General features: G+C 47.3%; 1 protein-coding gene across 1 annotated transcript in view; it reads left to right on the forward strand.

Annotated features, from left to right (window-relative positions):
• Positions 1–15,098, forward strand: part of ARID2 (AT-rich interaction domain 2) — a gene marked incomplete in the record, with an annotated part of 2,057,481 nt that overhangs the window by 543,567 nt on the left and 1,498,816 nt on the right.

A 15,098-nucleotide genomic window follows, 5' to 3' on the forward strand; every position in this document is an offset into this window, starting at 1 on the left:
AAATTGCGAAAAGTCTGTTTTGTCGCCTTGTCGTGTTATTACCTTCATAGGCGCAATTCTAGACACAGTCAACATGTCTGCGAGGCTAACAGATCAGAGAATAACAGACATACAAAAACTGGTCTCGCTCATCTTCAGCAGCAACAGAGTCAAAGCCAGGTTAGTTCTGAAAGTATTGGGGATTATGGCGGCTGCCATACCTTTGCTTCCATTAGCCAGATTCCACATGAGAATCCTTCAATGGATGCTCTTCACACAATGGTCATACCAGCAACTTCCGATGTCCCACACCATTATGATCACGCAAACATGCAGGAATCATCTTCTGTGGTGGATGTCTTCCCCTCAGCTCTTATTGGGAAGACCCTTTGTTCCTTCCCCTCCGGTTGCTACACTGACAACGGACGCCTCCCTGATCGGGTGGGGGGGGCATTATCAGGGCAGAACTGTCCAGGGCACATGGCAACCAGAAGAATGCCACTTGCACATAAATGTTCTGGAGATGAGAGCAGTGCTTTTAGCGTTGCAAGCCCTTCAAGACTCTCTTCCCTTGGGAACGATAGCAATCCAGACGGACAATGTGTCTGTAGTGTGGTATATCAACAAACAAGGCGGAACCAGGTCCTACCCCCTGTGTCGAGAAGCACTCAGACTGTGGCAATGGGCGATTTCTTCTCAGCGGTTTCTGATAGCAACGCACATCCCCGGGAAGTCCAATCAAATCGCGGACAAGTTGAGCAGAGCTATCCTCATGCCTCACGAGTGGTCTCTGAAAGACTCTGTTGTGAGAGAAATTTTTCTCAAGTGGGGTCAGCCTTGCTGCGACCTTTTTGCTACTCCCCAAAACAGCAAGTGCAGAGATTATTTCACCCTATTCCCTTTACCAGGCCTGCCCAGTAGAGACGCTCTAGTCCACGTTTGGCCCCGGGGACTTCTGTATGCATTTCCTCCCTTCCCACTAATCTCTCAAGTGATACAGAAAGCTATCGCTCAGAAGGCCTCGTTGATCCTCATTGCTCCTTACTGGCCTCAACAGGTTTGGTTCCCCTTTCTGCATCATTTTCTGTTGGAGCGACCTTGGCATCTGGACCTAGTTCCAGATCTTTTGATCCATCAGTCGGGTCAGTTTCATCGCTCCCTTCCCTCTCTGAACCTCACTGCTTGGTTCCTCCAATTCCAACCTTAGCCAGGCTTCCTCAAATATCTCACTCTGTTCGAGATATTTTGATAGCATCCGATAAATCTTCCACTCGAAAGATTTATTTGAGTAAGTGGAAACGTTTCGCCTATTGGGCTCAAGGAAGGGACATAGATCCTTTCACTGCTTCCATCCAAATAGTCCTTGATTTTCTAGCTGAACTCTTCCATGCAGGTTCATCTCCTTCTACTCTTAAAGTTCAACTGGCAGCTATTTCTAACTTTCATGTGGGTATTTCAGAGTCTGCCATAATGTCCCACAAGCTTTGCAAAGCCTTTTTGAAAGGAGTTTTTCTACTCAGACCTCCTATAAGAAATCCTCCTCCTCCTTGGGACCTAAATTTAGTTCTTAGTTCTTTGATTCTTCCTCCTTTCGAACCTGCAGCCTCCTGTTCTTTAAAATTGCTATCATGGAAGACTCTCTTTCTGGTAGCTATTACTTCAGCTAGAAGAGTTTCAGAACTTCATGCACTCAGCTGTCGACCTCCTTATCTGTTGTTCCATAAGGACAGGGTATCTTTATGAACCAACCCGTCCTTTTTGCCTAAGATAGCCTCGGCGTCTAACCTAAATCAAAGCATTGACCTCCCTGTGTTTTTCCAGAATATTCCAATAGGTCTGAACAAAAATTGCATTGGCTAGATGTTCATCGTCAGTTAAGGTACTATTTGGATAGAACCAAACAATTCAGAAAATCTGACCAGCTGTTTGTCTCCTATGCAGAAGGCAGAAAGGGACTTTCAGTTTCAAAGATATCATTATCTAGATGGCTAACATCTCTGATTTCCCTTGTTTATGAAATTAGACACCAAAAGCTGCCTAACAAACCTAAAGCCCATTCCACCAGAGCTTTGGCTACTTCTATAGCCTTCCAAGACAGACTGCCTATAGACACCATTTGTGCAGCGGCTACTCCTCACACTTTCATTTCTCATTATAAGTTGGATTTAGCTTCTAGGCATAGAGCTAACTTTGGTTCCACTGTTCTCAAGAGTCTGTTCCGTTAGGCCACCCGGGACAAGGTGCTAGGGACGCGGTCCCATCCAGCAAGAATGAAGGCGAGATAGACAACTTAACATATAGAAGTTATGTTCTTACCATAACGTTCCATGTTAGTTGTCTTCTTCTCGCCGCCTTCTTGCGTCCCACCCTCCTTCCCCCTGGCCTGGACAGACCTAGAGGAGTGTTGATTGTGACCTCTCTTTCTACCACCTCTTACTTAGGTATATGCTACTGTGCATATTTTCCTGGATCAGGATGCAGGTCACCCTTCTCTTCTCCCTGGTTTATAGAGGTGGACTTTGTTTATAGTTATTCTGTTACTAGTATAAGCTGGGTCTAGCTTACAAACGAGATCTGAGGTAACTCACGCCTAGCATTGTGGGATATAAGGGGAGCCTCGAGCCGGTGGAACCAACTCTCGAGCTTTTAGAGTGGCAGTCGGGCGAGGTCGGCTCCGAACCCATCCAGCAAGAAGAAGGCGAGAAGAAGACAACTAACATGGAACGTTATGGTAAGAACATAACTTCTATTTTTATTTGGACAGAACAAATGAGTTTAGGAAATCGGAACAACTCTATGTGGACAATAAAAAGGGGCTGCCTGTGGCTAAAGTTACATTGTATAAGTGGTTATCTGATTGCATAAAATATATATATGTTATGTGATCCTATCTCGCCTACATTCTGACTGATGGGTTCGGAGCCGATCCTCGGCTCCGACTCGGCACGCTTATGCCAAAGAACGAAGTCTCTTATTGGCTGAGCTTACTATATCCCAGGATGCACCACTACCAGTCCCCCAGATCTCGTTTGCCGCTAACAAGCAAAGACGTGGTCTCGAGTTTGGCTGAGCTAAGTAGTGTTTTTTTCACTTACTTTCCTGTCAGGGATTTCCTAAAATTTCAACAAAAAGCTGTTTTAACAGCTATCTTGTGTTTTTGTGTATGAGTGAATATATTTTTGTAATAGTTTTGTGTGGTGATTGCGTATTTTCTGACTAGAGGTCCCCTTTGAGTTGAAGGGCCTTCCCCTGTCAGTCAGTTGTCATTCAAGTCCCGTTTTATTTTAGGGTTCTTGGATCCTTTTAGTTATTTTTCTATTGTGACAGTCTTTGGTTTAAAAAAAAAAAGAATTTTTTCTGTGATAGTTAGTGTGTTTTGTTTTTGCTGTTCACTAGATTGGTTGCCATAATGTCACAGGCTCCTAGGCCTTCAGGTTTTAAGAAGTGCACTAAGTGCAGTTTCAAAATGTCAATAACAGATGACCATTCTCTCTGTGTGTACTGTTTGGGCCAAACATTTGCAGGAGTCCTGTAGCGTGTGCCAGCGTTTTCCTCGAGGTCCTCCAAGAGAGGAAAAATAAACTTATTTTAAAAGGCCTTATTAAACCCTCATTTGAAGAGGCATTAGCTTCCTCTCCTTCTCCTGCAAAGAAGAAAAGGGCGTCGGCTCCGACCAGCCCGTCGGAACCGACCGCCAAAAGACATAGGCAGGCTTCTCCTTCGGCTCCACGGACTTCGGAGCCGAGGCGAACGGTCTGCCTCGATGCCTCCAGCCTCGACTCCTCTGGGTTCGGAGCCGACGGCTGGGGCTCGAGAGGTGGGTCACCTTCATCGGCTCCACTGATCTTGGTGCCGATGAAAGTTGTCCGCTCAGACACTTCCTCCTCAGCGCCGAAGCCCTCTTCGGCACCGATGGAAATTGGTTTGGACACTCCTTCGGCGCCGATAATTATCGAGTCGATTCGGAGCCCGTCCCCTAGTCCCTTGGAGCCGTTGGAGAGGCCTACTCGGACCCGTTCGGTCTCTTCCAGGTCATCAAGGATGTCAGATTCGGACATAGACAGGGTACTCCAAAGACTTTTCCAGTCCCCAGTCTTTCAGAAATTAGTTTTGGCTCCGACCCATTTGGCTTCGGAGCCGATAGCCCATTCCATTGCCATTCCTCCTCCGACCGCTTCGGCTCCGTTGGAGCAGGTGCTGATGGAGCCAGTGGAGATCCTAGGGTCGGCTCCGACCCTTACTCCAACCAGCCTTGGTCGAGTTTAGCACTTGGACTTCTTGGCCGGGCGTTGGGACCAATGCAGCGGTTCCAAGCCTCCCTCTCGGTGCTTCGGCGGGACTTCCGTCTGCTATCATGGCTCTGGAGACTGGACCCTCCCAGGATTCTGGGGGTCCGGCCTTCAGAGCTATGAGGAGTGCCTTGGCCAAATCTTCTTTGGCCATCTCTGGCTTTACCGGCACCTTCCCTGGGCATGGAGACTGGGTCTTTGGCAGTTCCCCTGTCTCTAGGCAGCAGAGCCCGGGGCCTGAGGTTACCCCACTGGGGTTCCCCTCCTCCTGAGGGTCTTCGGAGTTGTCTTGGAGGAGCCCCAAGGAAGAGATCGTGCAAGAGGAAGCACGTAGACTCCCCCGATGAGTCTCTTACATCGGACACTGATCTTGATGATGCGGAGGGGTCCCCAAAGTCGTCCTCGGATGATGTCTCATTTGCAGACATTCTAGAGATCCTCAAGCAACGAGGCGGCTGGAATTCCAAACCCCCCTCCGCTGATGAGTCGGTGTTCCTCAAGGCCTTCGGGGCTCAGCCCTCCGCCTCCTGGGTGTCTCCGCCCTTCGACGAGCTCCTAGATTTGGTTTGTCGGAGGGCGTGGGAACATCCAGATACTGTGGAACCAGTGCCTTCTCGCCCCACCCGAGAAGGAGTTCTTAACGAAAGGCGTGGCTGTAGATGCCATGGTGGTGGCATCTGCTACCCAGCAGGACGTGGCAGAGGCTTCAGCGTCCGTCCATCCTCCTAATAAGGAGTCTAGGAGCATGGACGATGCGGAAGCGCACCCTGAGTTCAGCGGCCTTTACTCTGAGGTCCCTGAATTATTTGGCACATTTCACCAGACTACAGAGGGATCTGGTCAAGGAGCTCTCAGACTCCCTCTCAGGTAACCTACCTGAGCAGCTAGCCCAGTCGGTTAGCTCTCAGTTGGCTACCCTTACCTCGATTTCTAACTCGTCCATGAGGCTCAGGTCATATGCGGCGAAGGCGGGCAAGCGGCAGGCACAGGCGTGGCTCTCGGAGACAAGCCTGGCTCCGTTTGTGTCATTCGCGGAGGCCTTCAAGTCTTCCTTTGCCGGCGCTCCCTTTGATGGGTCCTCTTTGTTTGGACCCAAGGTAAAAGACACTCTTACCGCTGTGAGCAGGAGGGAAAGACTTTATCTGCCGTGGAGCACGATTTTCCACTCCCTTTCGGCCTTATCCCAAGGCTAAAGAGGAGGGAAGATGTGGTTCTGCAAATCACAGAAATTCTTTCCTCAACAGCAGGAAGATTCCCCTTCCAGAGGCAGAGGAGGAAATTTTTCTGGGAGACGCCGTCCCAGAGGCGGCAGAGGCCCCGCAACCCTGGAGACCCGAGTCCTTTCGTGGCTCTTCAGCCTCCCACACTCCATGAGGGATTGCCCGGCTGTGCTGCTCGGAGCCAGTCGGGTGCCGTTCAAGCACCTAAAAGCCTGGGAGTCTATTACTCAGGACAGCTGGGTGCTTGGATTATTGCCGGAGGTTACACCATTCCCTTCACCGCCCACCTCCACCGTCCAAAAATCCCGGACCCACCACCCAGTCAAAGGGAAATTGCAGCCGTAGAAGCTTCAAAGCTGCTAGAAAAAGGAGTCATCTAACCGGTCCCCACAGACCAGATCGGATCCGGAAATTACTCAAGGTTCTTTTTAGTGCCAAAAAAGACAGGGGACCTGAGACCCATTTTGGATCACAGCAAAGTAAACCAGTCAGTCATGAAGTCCAAATTCCGAATGGTCACTTTACAATCCATTCTCCCATTGTTGGAGAAAGATGTTTGGATGTGCTCCATAGATCTCAAGGACACCTATTATCACATACGATACATCAGGCGTCCAGGAGGTATCTGCGCTTCAGCCTGGGAGACAGTCATTTCCAATTTTGTGCACTGCCCTTTGGTCTCACCACAGCCCCCAGGGTGTTCACCAAGTGTTTGGCAGTAGTGACTGCTCACCTGAGGAGTCTCGGATTCCAAGTGTTTCCCTATCTGGACGACTGGCTCCTGACTGCCACCACCAGGCATCTACTACTAGAGAACCTACAAGCCACCATCTCCTGGGTGCTTCCTGGGAATTACATTCAACTGGTCAAAGTCTGTCTTGCTGCCTTCTCAGCGCATAAGATTCATAGGAGCAGAGATAGACACAAAATGAATGCGAATCTTCCTTCCTACCGAAAGGATACAAACATTACAAGATCAAGTCCGAGCCCTGCTTCTAAGATCCAAAGCCCCAGCCAGGATGGTCCTGCAACTTTTAGGTTCAATGTCTGCCACGGTTCTCCTAGTTCCTTTGGCAAGGTTGCACATGAGGATTCTCCAGTGGCTATTATCGACACAATGGTCTTTTCAGGATCTCCCCCTCAATCATCACATACTGATTACAGAAACGTGCAAACGGGACCTCCGCTGGTGGCTTCTGCCATCCAATCTGAATCAGGGAAGACTTTTTGTTATACCCCCTCCGGTGGCCACCTTGACAACGGATGCCTCCCAGACGGGGTGGGGGGTGCGTTGTCTGGGCAGGTCAGTTCAAGGTTCTTGGCTTCCAAACGAAACATTTCTCCATATCAATGTGTTGGAAATGAGGGCTGTACTTCTGTCCCTACAAGCCCTCCACAAGTTTCTCCCTCAAGGCATTATCGCCATCCACACAGACAACATGTCGGTGGTCTGGTATCTAAACAAACAGGGAGGGACCAGATCTTACCCCCTTTGCAGAGAGGCCATGAGGGTGTGGGAATGGGCAGTGGCTACCAAGCGCTTCCTGGTAGCGACCCACATTCCAGGAAAATCCAATGTATTAGCAGACAGACTGAGCAGGACTATTCTCTCTCCTCACGAGTGGTCTCTGAACGAAACAGTAGCAGCTCAGATTTTCAAAAGGTGGGGGACTCCGTGCTGCGACCTGTTTGCAACACCACGAAACACGAAGTGCAAAAGGTTCTTTTCCTTGACCCCGCGTCAAGGGGAGACAGCTGCGGATGCTCTAGTCCAACCTTGGCTAACAGGACTGCTTTATGCTTTCCCTCCGATTCCACTCCTCCCCAAAGTCATCCAGAAAGCTTCCCAATTGGGGTCCACAATGATTCTAATTGCCCCGTACTGGCCTCGTCAGGTATGGTTCCCCTACCTACAGAAATATACCCTGGACGGTCCTTGGTTCTTGGATCTAATTCCGGACCTTCTGGTTCATCAGTCGGGACAACAGCACCAGTCCCTTCACACTTTGAAATTAACAGCTTGGCTCCTCCTCTTCCGACTTTAGTCAGAAATCACACCTTGGACCCGGAAGTTATTCACATTTTATCTTCAGCCCACAAACCCACCACTAAGAAATTGTATCACAGTAAGTGGAAGAGGTTTGCTATCTGGGCTCAACTCAGAGGCTTAGACCCTATTACTGCCCGATACCAGAGGTCTTGAAATTTTTAACATCCTTGTTTAATCAAGGATCTTCAGTCTCTACTATTAAAGTCCAACTAGCAGCTATCTCCAAATTTCACGATTCCATAGACCCACCGTTGATGAGCAGCAGATTATGTAAAACTTTCATGAAAGGTGCTGTGCTTTTAAGACCCCAGTTTTCCATCCTGCGCCTCCGTGGGATCTTGATTTGGTACCGTGCCTTAACATCTTCCCCTTTGAACCGGCTGCTGCATGTGATTTGAAATATCTGTCTTGGAAAACTGCCTTCTTAATTGCAATTACCTCTGCAAGAAGAGTTTCAGAACTTCAAGCCCTATCTATCAAACCACCGTACTTGATTTTTCACAAGGATAGAGTATCACTTAGGCCTAATCCATCTTTTGTCCCAAAAGTTTGTTCCAATCTCTGTCTCCAACAGTCTTTAGAGCTACCAGTTTTCTTTCCAAAATTTTCAAACAAAGCGGAATACACCTTCCATACATTGGATGTTCACAGGCAATTGCGCTTCTATCTAGATAGGACTCAACAAATTCGAAAAACAGATCAATTGTTTGTGTCCTTTTCAGATAATAAACTGGGTAAAACCATCACTAAAGCTACTATTGCCAAATGGATCAGAGATTGCATAACTCAGGCTTATTCCTCTTCAAATAAACAACTTACAACTTCTGTCAAAGCTCACTCTACTAGAGCTATGGCTACCTCTATTGCATTCCATTCCAAGCTCTATTTCTGAGATTTGTGCTGCGGCTACTTGGTCCAACCCGCACACTTTCATTTCCCACTGTAAATTGGATGTGGCATCTAAAGGGCGAGCATCATTTGGTTCCACGGTACTCAGGAGTGTTTTCCAGTGAGCCACCCAGGATTTAGGTGCTAGGGACGCTGTCCCATCAGTCAGAATGTAGGCGAGATAGGATCACATAACATCTTTTAGTTATGTACTCACCATAACTTCAGATGTTTGGGATCCATCTGCCATTCTAATACCCACCCTCCTTCCCCCTGCCTTGGAGATCAGAAGAGATTGAACGGTTTGAGTTCTACTGTTTTATCTTGTATCATCTGTCAATGTTATATAAGCAGTGCATGCGTGTGTGCATGTATGCGGACAAACTAGATCTGGGGGACTGGTAGTGGTGCATCCTGGGATATAGTAAGCTCAGCCAATAAGAGACTTCGTTCTTTGGCATAAGCGTGCCGAGTCGGAGCCGAGGATCTGCTCCGAACCCATCAGTCAGAATGTAGGCGAGATGGATCCCAAACATCTGAAGTTATGGTGAGTACATAACTAAAAGATTCATCAACCAACCAACCTTTAGAGCATAGTGTGAAAGCACATTCCACCAGGGCTGTGTATACATCTGTGGCTCATGCAGCCCGTTTGCCTTTGGATACTATTTGTGCAGCTGCTACTTGCTCCAAACCTCATACGTTTATCACTCATTGCAAAGTGGACAGGGCCTCAAGGGACAGGGCTTCCTTTGGTTCCACTGTTCTCAGGAATGTACTCCCATGAGCCACGATTAGGGTGCTTGGGACGCTACCCACGTGTAAGAAGAAACGGTGAGTTTGAACAACTTCACATAAAGAAATTATGTTCTTACCATAACGTTCCATGTGAGTTGTTCATCTCGCCTTTGTTCTTACACTCCCTCCCACCTTCCCCCTCCAGGTTCTTGAAGAATGGGTATGACTAGTGGTCTGGTTGGTCTAACCAGATGTTCTTCGTGTTTCACTGTTGCAGTCATTACATTTGGGTAATCCTGCTGGCAGGTTTCCCTCAGTCGGCCTGAATTCCAAAGTCCTGGGTCCTGCATCGGCTGCTGTCGCCTCTTCCCTGACGTCAGGTCTTCAGGGGTATAAAAGATGCGGCCAACGCCATTTTATTCAGTCTTTCTTGCCGCGCGGTGCCCGAAGCAGAAGCAGTTTGCAAGTGCCGGTCGGCCGACTCCTGAGATTTTCGTGTTTGAGTTTCAGATCCAAAGTCTTCAATAAAGCTAAGTACTCCATTGGGGAAACTTTTTTCTTGCTCAAGACTGATGTCAGAAAAAGTTAATTGCATTTCTTGTGGAAAGCAAATACCTCATAAGGACTTTCATTCTTACTGTATTCCTTGCCTAGGCCCTGATCACAACCTTGCTGGTTGTCTGTTTTGTGCTAGATTTAACCATTTCACTATTAAGCGTCGGTATGATTTTGCTTTAAACTATTTTGGACGCCAGTTTAATTATCCAGAAATGTCGTCGGATAGCCATCTGACTACCGGAGTTCACAAAAAATGCAAAGAAAAGGAGAGAGAAAAACAGCCAAGGCCCAAAACCGATGACTAAAGCTTCTCCTAAGCCAGTCGCCGGTTTGCTGGTTCTCAGTGAGGCACTTTCGCAGCCCCTGACACCCACTACTTTAGAGTCGCAGGCTGCTACCGTCTCCCACGTGGAGTCGGCCATGCCGCTGGAAACTCAAGGTATTGGAGCTTCGGATACTATTCTTTCAGATGGGTCCGGAGCCGCTGAGCAGACACAGTCTTCTGAGGGAGTATTCAGACCTAAACATCTTTACATTAAACCAACCTCAGTTTCAAAGGCAAAGACTAAAGCACCTTCTAAAGCAAAGAAACAAACTCGAGCCACGTGGACAGGCCTCTATGCCCAAAAAACAGATGCTCAAAATGGCCAAAGACTTAATTACCTTGATCAGGGGTTCCCATCCCCCTCCTGATAAGAGGCCTAGGCAAGAGACTGACTATGAATCTTCAGATCAGGTTTCTATTTCCTCTGATTCCTCTTCTGATTAGGAATATTCTCTTCCCCCCTATGAGGATTCTGATGCTGAAGAATGTATACCTTCAGCTTCTCCTCCGAAAGGGGCTGCCTGTGGCTAAAGTTACATTGTATAAGTGGTTATCTGATTGCATAAAATATATATATGTTCATCAACCAACCAACCTTTAGAGCATAGTGTGAAAGCCCATTCCACCAGGGCTGTGTATACATCTACTCTTTCGGGAAAACCTTGCATACCATGAAGGTCATTTCCACTGGGAAAGCCAAGATTTTTCAGAATCTAAAAAGAGGCTCAGGGATTTCCATTTACTACCGCAACACAGGCCACTAGCCATTCCACCTGTGTTAGATATTGTAGATGTGTTTTCGGAGTCTAGTCTTACCCCTGACTCCTTACCTCCAGCTCCTGTTAAGTCTGACAGATATTACAGGGTTCCTGACTCTCATAGATTCCTTTTTAAAAATCCTGCTGCAGACCCAAAAACTATTTCACAGGGTCCCAAAGGAGTTAAGGCTTCTGCTGCAAAAAACCCTACCCCCTCTGACAGAGATTCTAGGACACTGGATAGATGAGGAAAAAAGGTTTACACATCTGCTACCTTGGCTATAAGGGCCTTAAACTGTCAGATGTTCATCGTGTTATACTGCTGCAGTCATCACACTTGGGTTATCCTGCCATCAGGCGGTCCCGCAGTTGGCCGAATCCCAAAGTCTTGGTCTGGCGTCGGTTGTCATCGCTTCTTCCCTGACATCAGTGCGACAGGGGCATAAAAGAGGCAGCCAACACCATTTTCTTCAGTCTTTCTTGCCACGCGGTGCCCGAAGCAGAAGCAGTTCGCAAGTGCCGGTTGGCTAGCTCCTGAGATTTTCGAATCGAATTTCAGCCCAATGTCTTCTCTAAAGCTAAGTACCCCATTGGGGAAACTTTTCTTGCCTCAGACCGATGTCAGACAAAGTTAATAATTGCATTTCTTGTGGGAAACAAATATCTCATAAGGATTTTCATTCTTATTGTATTCCTTGCCTAGGCCCAGACCACGACGTCTCTAGTTGTCTGTTTTGTGCTAGGTTCAACAAACGTACAATGAAGCGTCGGGCAGATTTCGCCTGACATTATTTTGGCAGAACATTTAACTATAGCATGTCGTCGGAGCAACCGACATCAGCAATGATTAAAAAATGCAAGGATAAGGACAGGCAGCCAAGGCCAAGACCAGATACCGAGGCCTCAGCAAGGCCTGCCGCCGGTTCTCCGGTTTTCAGCGAGGCGCCTACGCAGCCCCTGACTACCGCTGATTTAGAAATTCTGATGGCCTCCCAGACCGAATCAGCTGGTCCTCATAAGCCGGTTCCCTCTCACCCCTCGGATGCCAACCATGATGGTGATCCGGAGATTTTGGACAGGCCTTCGGTTTCTGAAGGTGTCTTCAAACCGACAACTATCTCTATTAAGTCTTATGCTAAACTTAAAGCCCCCTTAAAAGTTAGGAAACCGGGTCCACAGACCTCCCCACAGGCCCCTATGCCTAAAAAACAGTTGCTTAAGATGGCTGAGGATTTAATTACCCTTATCAGGGGTTCCCAACCCCCCTCCTGACAAAAGGCCTAGACTGGAGGAAGATTATCCTTCCTCTGACCAAGCATCCATTTCCACAGATAACTCTGAGGACCAGGATTATTCCTTCCCTCCTTATGAAGACTCAGATGCTGAAGAGTCCATTCCCTCTGTCTCCCCCCCTGAAGACTACTCTTTTGGGGAAACTCTATACACCATGAGGGAACACTTCCACTGGGAAGGCCAAGATTACTCTGACTCTAAGAAAAGACTCCGTGAGTTGTTTCTTCCACAGCATAGACCCCTTGCAATTCCTCCAGTTTTAGACATTTTGGATGATGTTTACACCGAATCTAGTCTAAACCCAGATTCCTTACGTCCTGCACCAGCTAAACCAGACAGATACTACCGAGTTCCTGATTCTCATAAGTTTCTATTATAAAAGCCCTGTTGCAGACCCCAAAACCATTTCCCAGGGTCCCAAAGGGGTTAAGGCCTCTACTGCTAAGAATCCACTACCTTCTGAAAGAGATTCCAGAGCATTAGAAAGATGGGGGAAGAAAATGTATACGTCTGCCACTTTGGCCATGAGGGCCCTAAACTGCCAATTCCACATGCTAAAATACCAGCAGTACTTGATTGCACAGTTAAAGCAGAAAATGATCCCTCAGACAGATCAACCTGATTTCAAAGAGATGCAGGATTTGCTGCATGCAGCAGAACAGGTGGGAAAGCATACATTACAGTGTGGTTTTGATTCATTGGCAGCCTCATGTAGAGCAGCTGTCACAGGATCTGTAATACGTAGACATGCTTAGCTAAAAGAGCAAGCCTTACCAGAACATGTCAAAGCAAAGTTATTGGATGCTCCATTGCAGAAAGATGTGTTATTTGGTGTCAAAGCAGAGGAAGTTTTAAAGAAAATGGAAGAAAAGGCAAAATCTATGCAGACAGTTAAAGATTTTTTTACAGGTACAACCTCCACGTTTCAGCAGAAACTGGCCATCAGAAAACTGGTCCTTTCCTGCATCAGACAGACCCCAAAGGGGTAGGTACCGACGCCTAAGGGGCAGAGGCCAGCCACAAGGTTCTTTCAGGCCTAGTCAATGGCATACAACAGCTCAAGGAGGTGGAGACGAAAGATCTCAACCCTTCAGGAAACAAACACAATGACTTCCCTCTTCGCCTGCCAAGCAAAATTGCCCTGGCAGCACCTTTGGGAGGAAAACTGGCTCTATTTCTACAAAATTGACGCATCATAACAAAGGACAAATGGGTTCTGGATATCATTACCCGAGGCTACAGATTTCATTTTCACACTTTACCACGGATGAGAGGCATGCCAAATCTGCCTCCAATCCAATGGGCAGAGGCACAAATGCAAATTTCAGCTCTCATGGATATGAAAGCAATTCAAAAGGTACCTACAAAGGAGCAAGGTCAAGGTTTTTACTCAAGACTATTTCTAGTACCAAGAAAGGACAAAGCCTGGAGACCCATTTTAGACCTCTCAATTCTAAACACATACCTGGAGGTTCCCAAATTCAGAATGCTCACACTACAGCAGCTTCTTCCCATGCTGGGCAAGGAGTGTTGGCTGGTAACATTGGACCTCAGAGGCATACCTGCATGTCCCTATCAGACAAGATTGCAGAAGATACCTCAGATTTTTGGCAGGTACAACGCATTATCAATTCTCTGCATTGCCCTTTGGCTTATCTACTGCGCCCTGAGTATTTACGAAATGCCTGGCATCAGTAATTGCATACTGCAGACAACGAGGAGTACAAATTTATCCATATCTGGACGACTGCCTGATCCAAGCGGACAGCAAGGCCATTCTATTACAGCATCTGGCATTTGTAACAAAGCTGCTAAGTTGCCTAGGGTACACAGTAAACAAAAAGAAGTCAAAGCTAATACCCTCACAAGACATAATATTCCTGGGTGCCAGCTTAAATACAATGGCCCAGATGGCTTATCTCATGCCAGACAAACAAAAACAACTGACTCAATACTTCAAAAAGATGGCAACTTTTACCCAGCTCACTGCAAGGAAAATCCTGCAGGCATTGGGGTTCATGGCATCCTGCATTCAACAAATTCCCCATGCAAAGCTGCATATGAGGAAATTACAATGGTACCTGAAAAGTGTATGGACTCAACACAGGCACAGCCTCGAAACAAGTATACCTCTCATTCCCTACCTTCAAAAAGAGTTCCTATGGTGGGCTCAAGCATGTCAAATAAACAAGGGTCTTCCTTTTGTCTTACCTCCAGCAAACCAAACTATGACAACAGATTCTTCAGACTACGCCTGGGGAGCACACATGGCAAGGACAGTGCATAATACAGGGCAAATGGTCTGCAAAACAAATGCATCTACACATCAACCAAAAGGAGATGCTAGCTGTGCAAAATGCACTGACAGCCTTCAAGGACCTCTTGCATCCAGGACAACTACTAATAAGGACAGACAACACCACAGTTATGTGGTACATAAACAAACAGGGAGGAACACACTCCTACCCTTTATGCAGACAGGCAATGACCTTGTGGAACACAGCATTGACTTACCAAGTACAGCTGCAAGCACAATTCCTGCCAGGAAAGGAAAACATATTGGCAGATGAATTAAGCAGAAATTTGGCAGATCCTCCCGAGTGGAGACTACATCCACAAGTATTTTCAATGATAACTCAAAGGTGGGGACGCCCAGACATAGATCTATTTGCCTCCCCCAACATTTGCCAACTACAGAAATTTTACACAAGGACTTATCATTCCCTAGCCTGGAAAGTGGATGCCCTGTCATTCAGTTGGACAGCATTGACAGTCTATGCTTTCCCACCACTACCTCTCTTGACCAAGGTATTACTGAAAGTCGGATCAGAGAGACCACAAATGATCCTCATTGCTCCAGACTGGCCACGTCAGCACTGGTACCCATTACTAAGGACCTTGACTCTCAGCCCTCCATGGATCTTACCTCAATTCCCACTTCTGTTGACTCAGCAAAACTCTCAGATCCTTCACAGTCAGCTCAGGGCTTTAAATTTAGCT

Source organism: Protopterus annectens, chromosome 2.part1 (genome assembly GCF_019279795.1).
Source record: "Protopterus annectens isolate FY-2018-M chromosome 2.part1, PAN1.0, whole genome shotgun sequence".
Classification (NCBI taxonomy): domain Eukaryota; kingdom Metazoa; phylum Chordata; order Ceratodontiformes; family Protopteridae; genus Protopterus; species Protopterus annectens.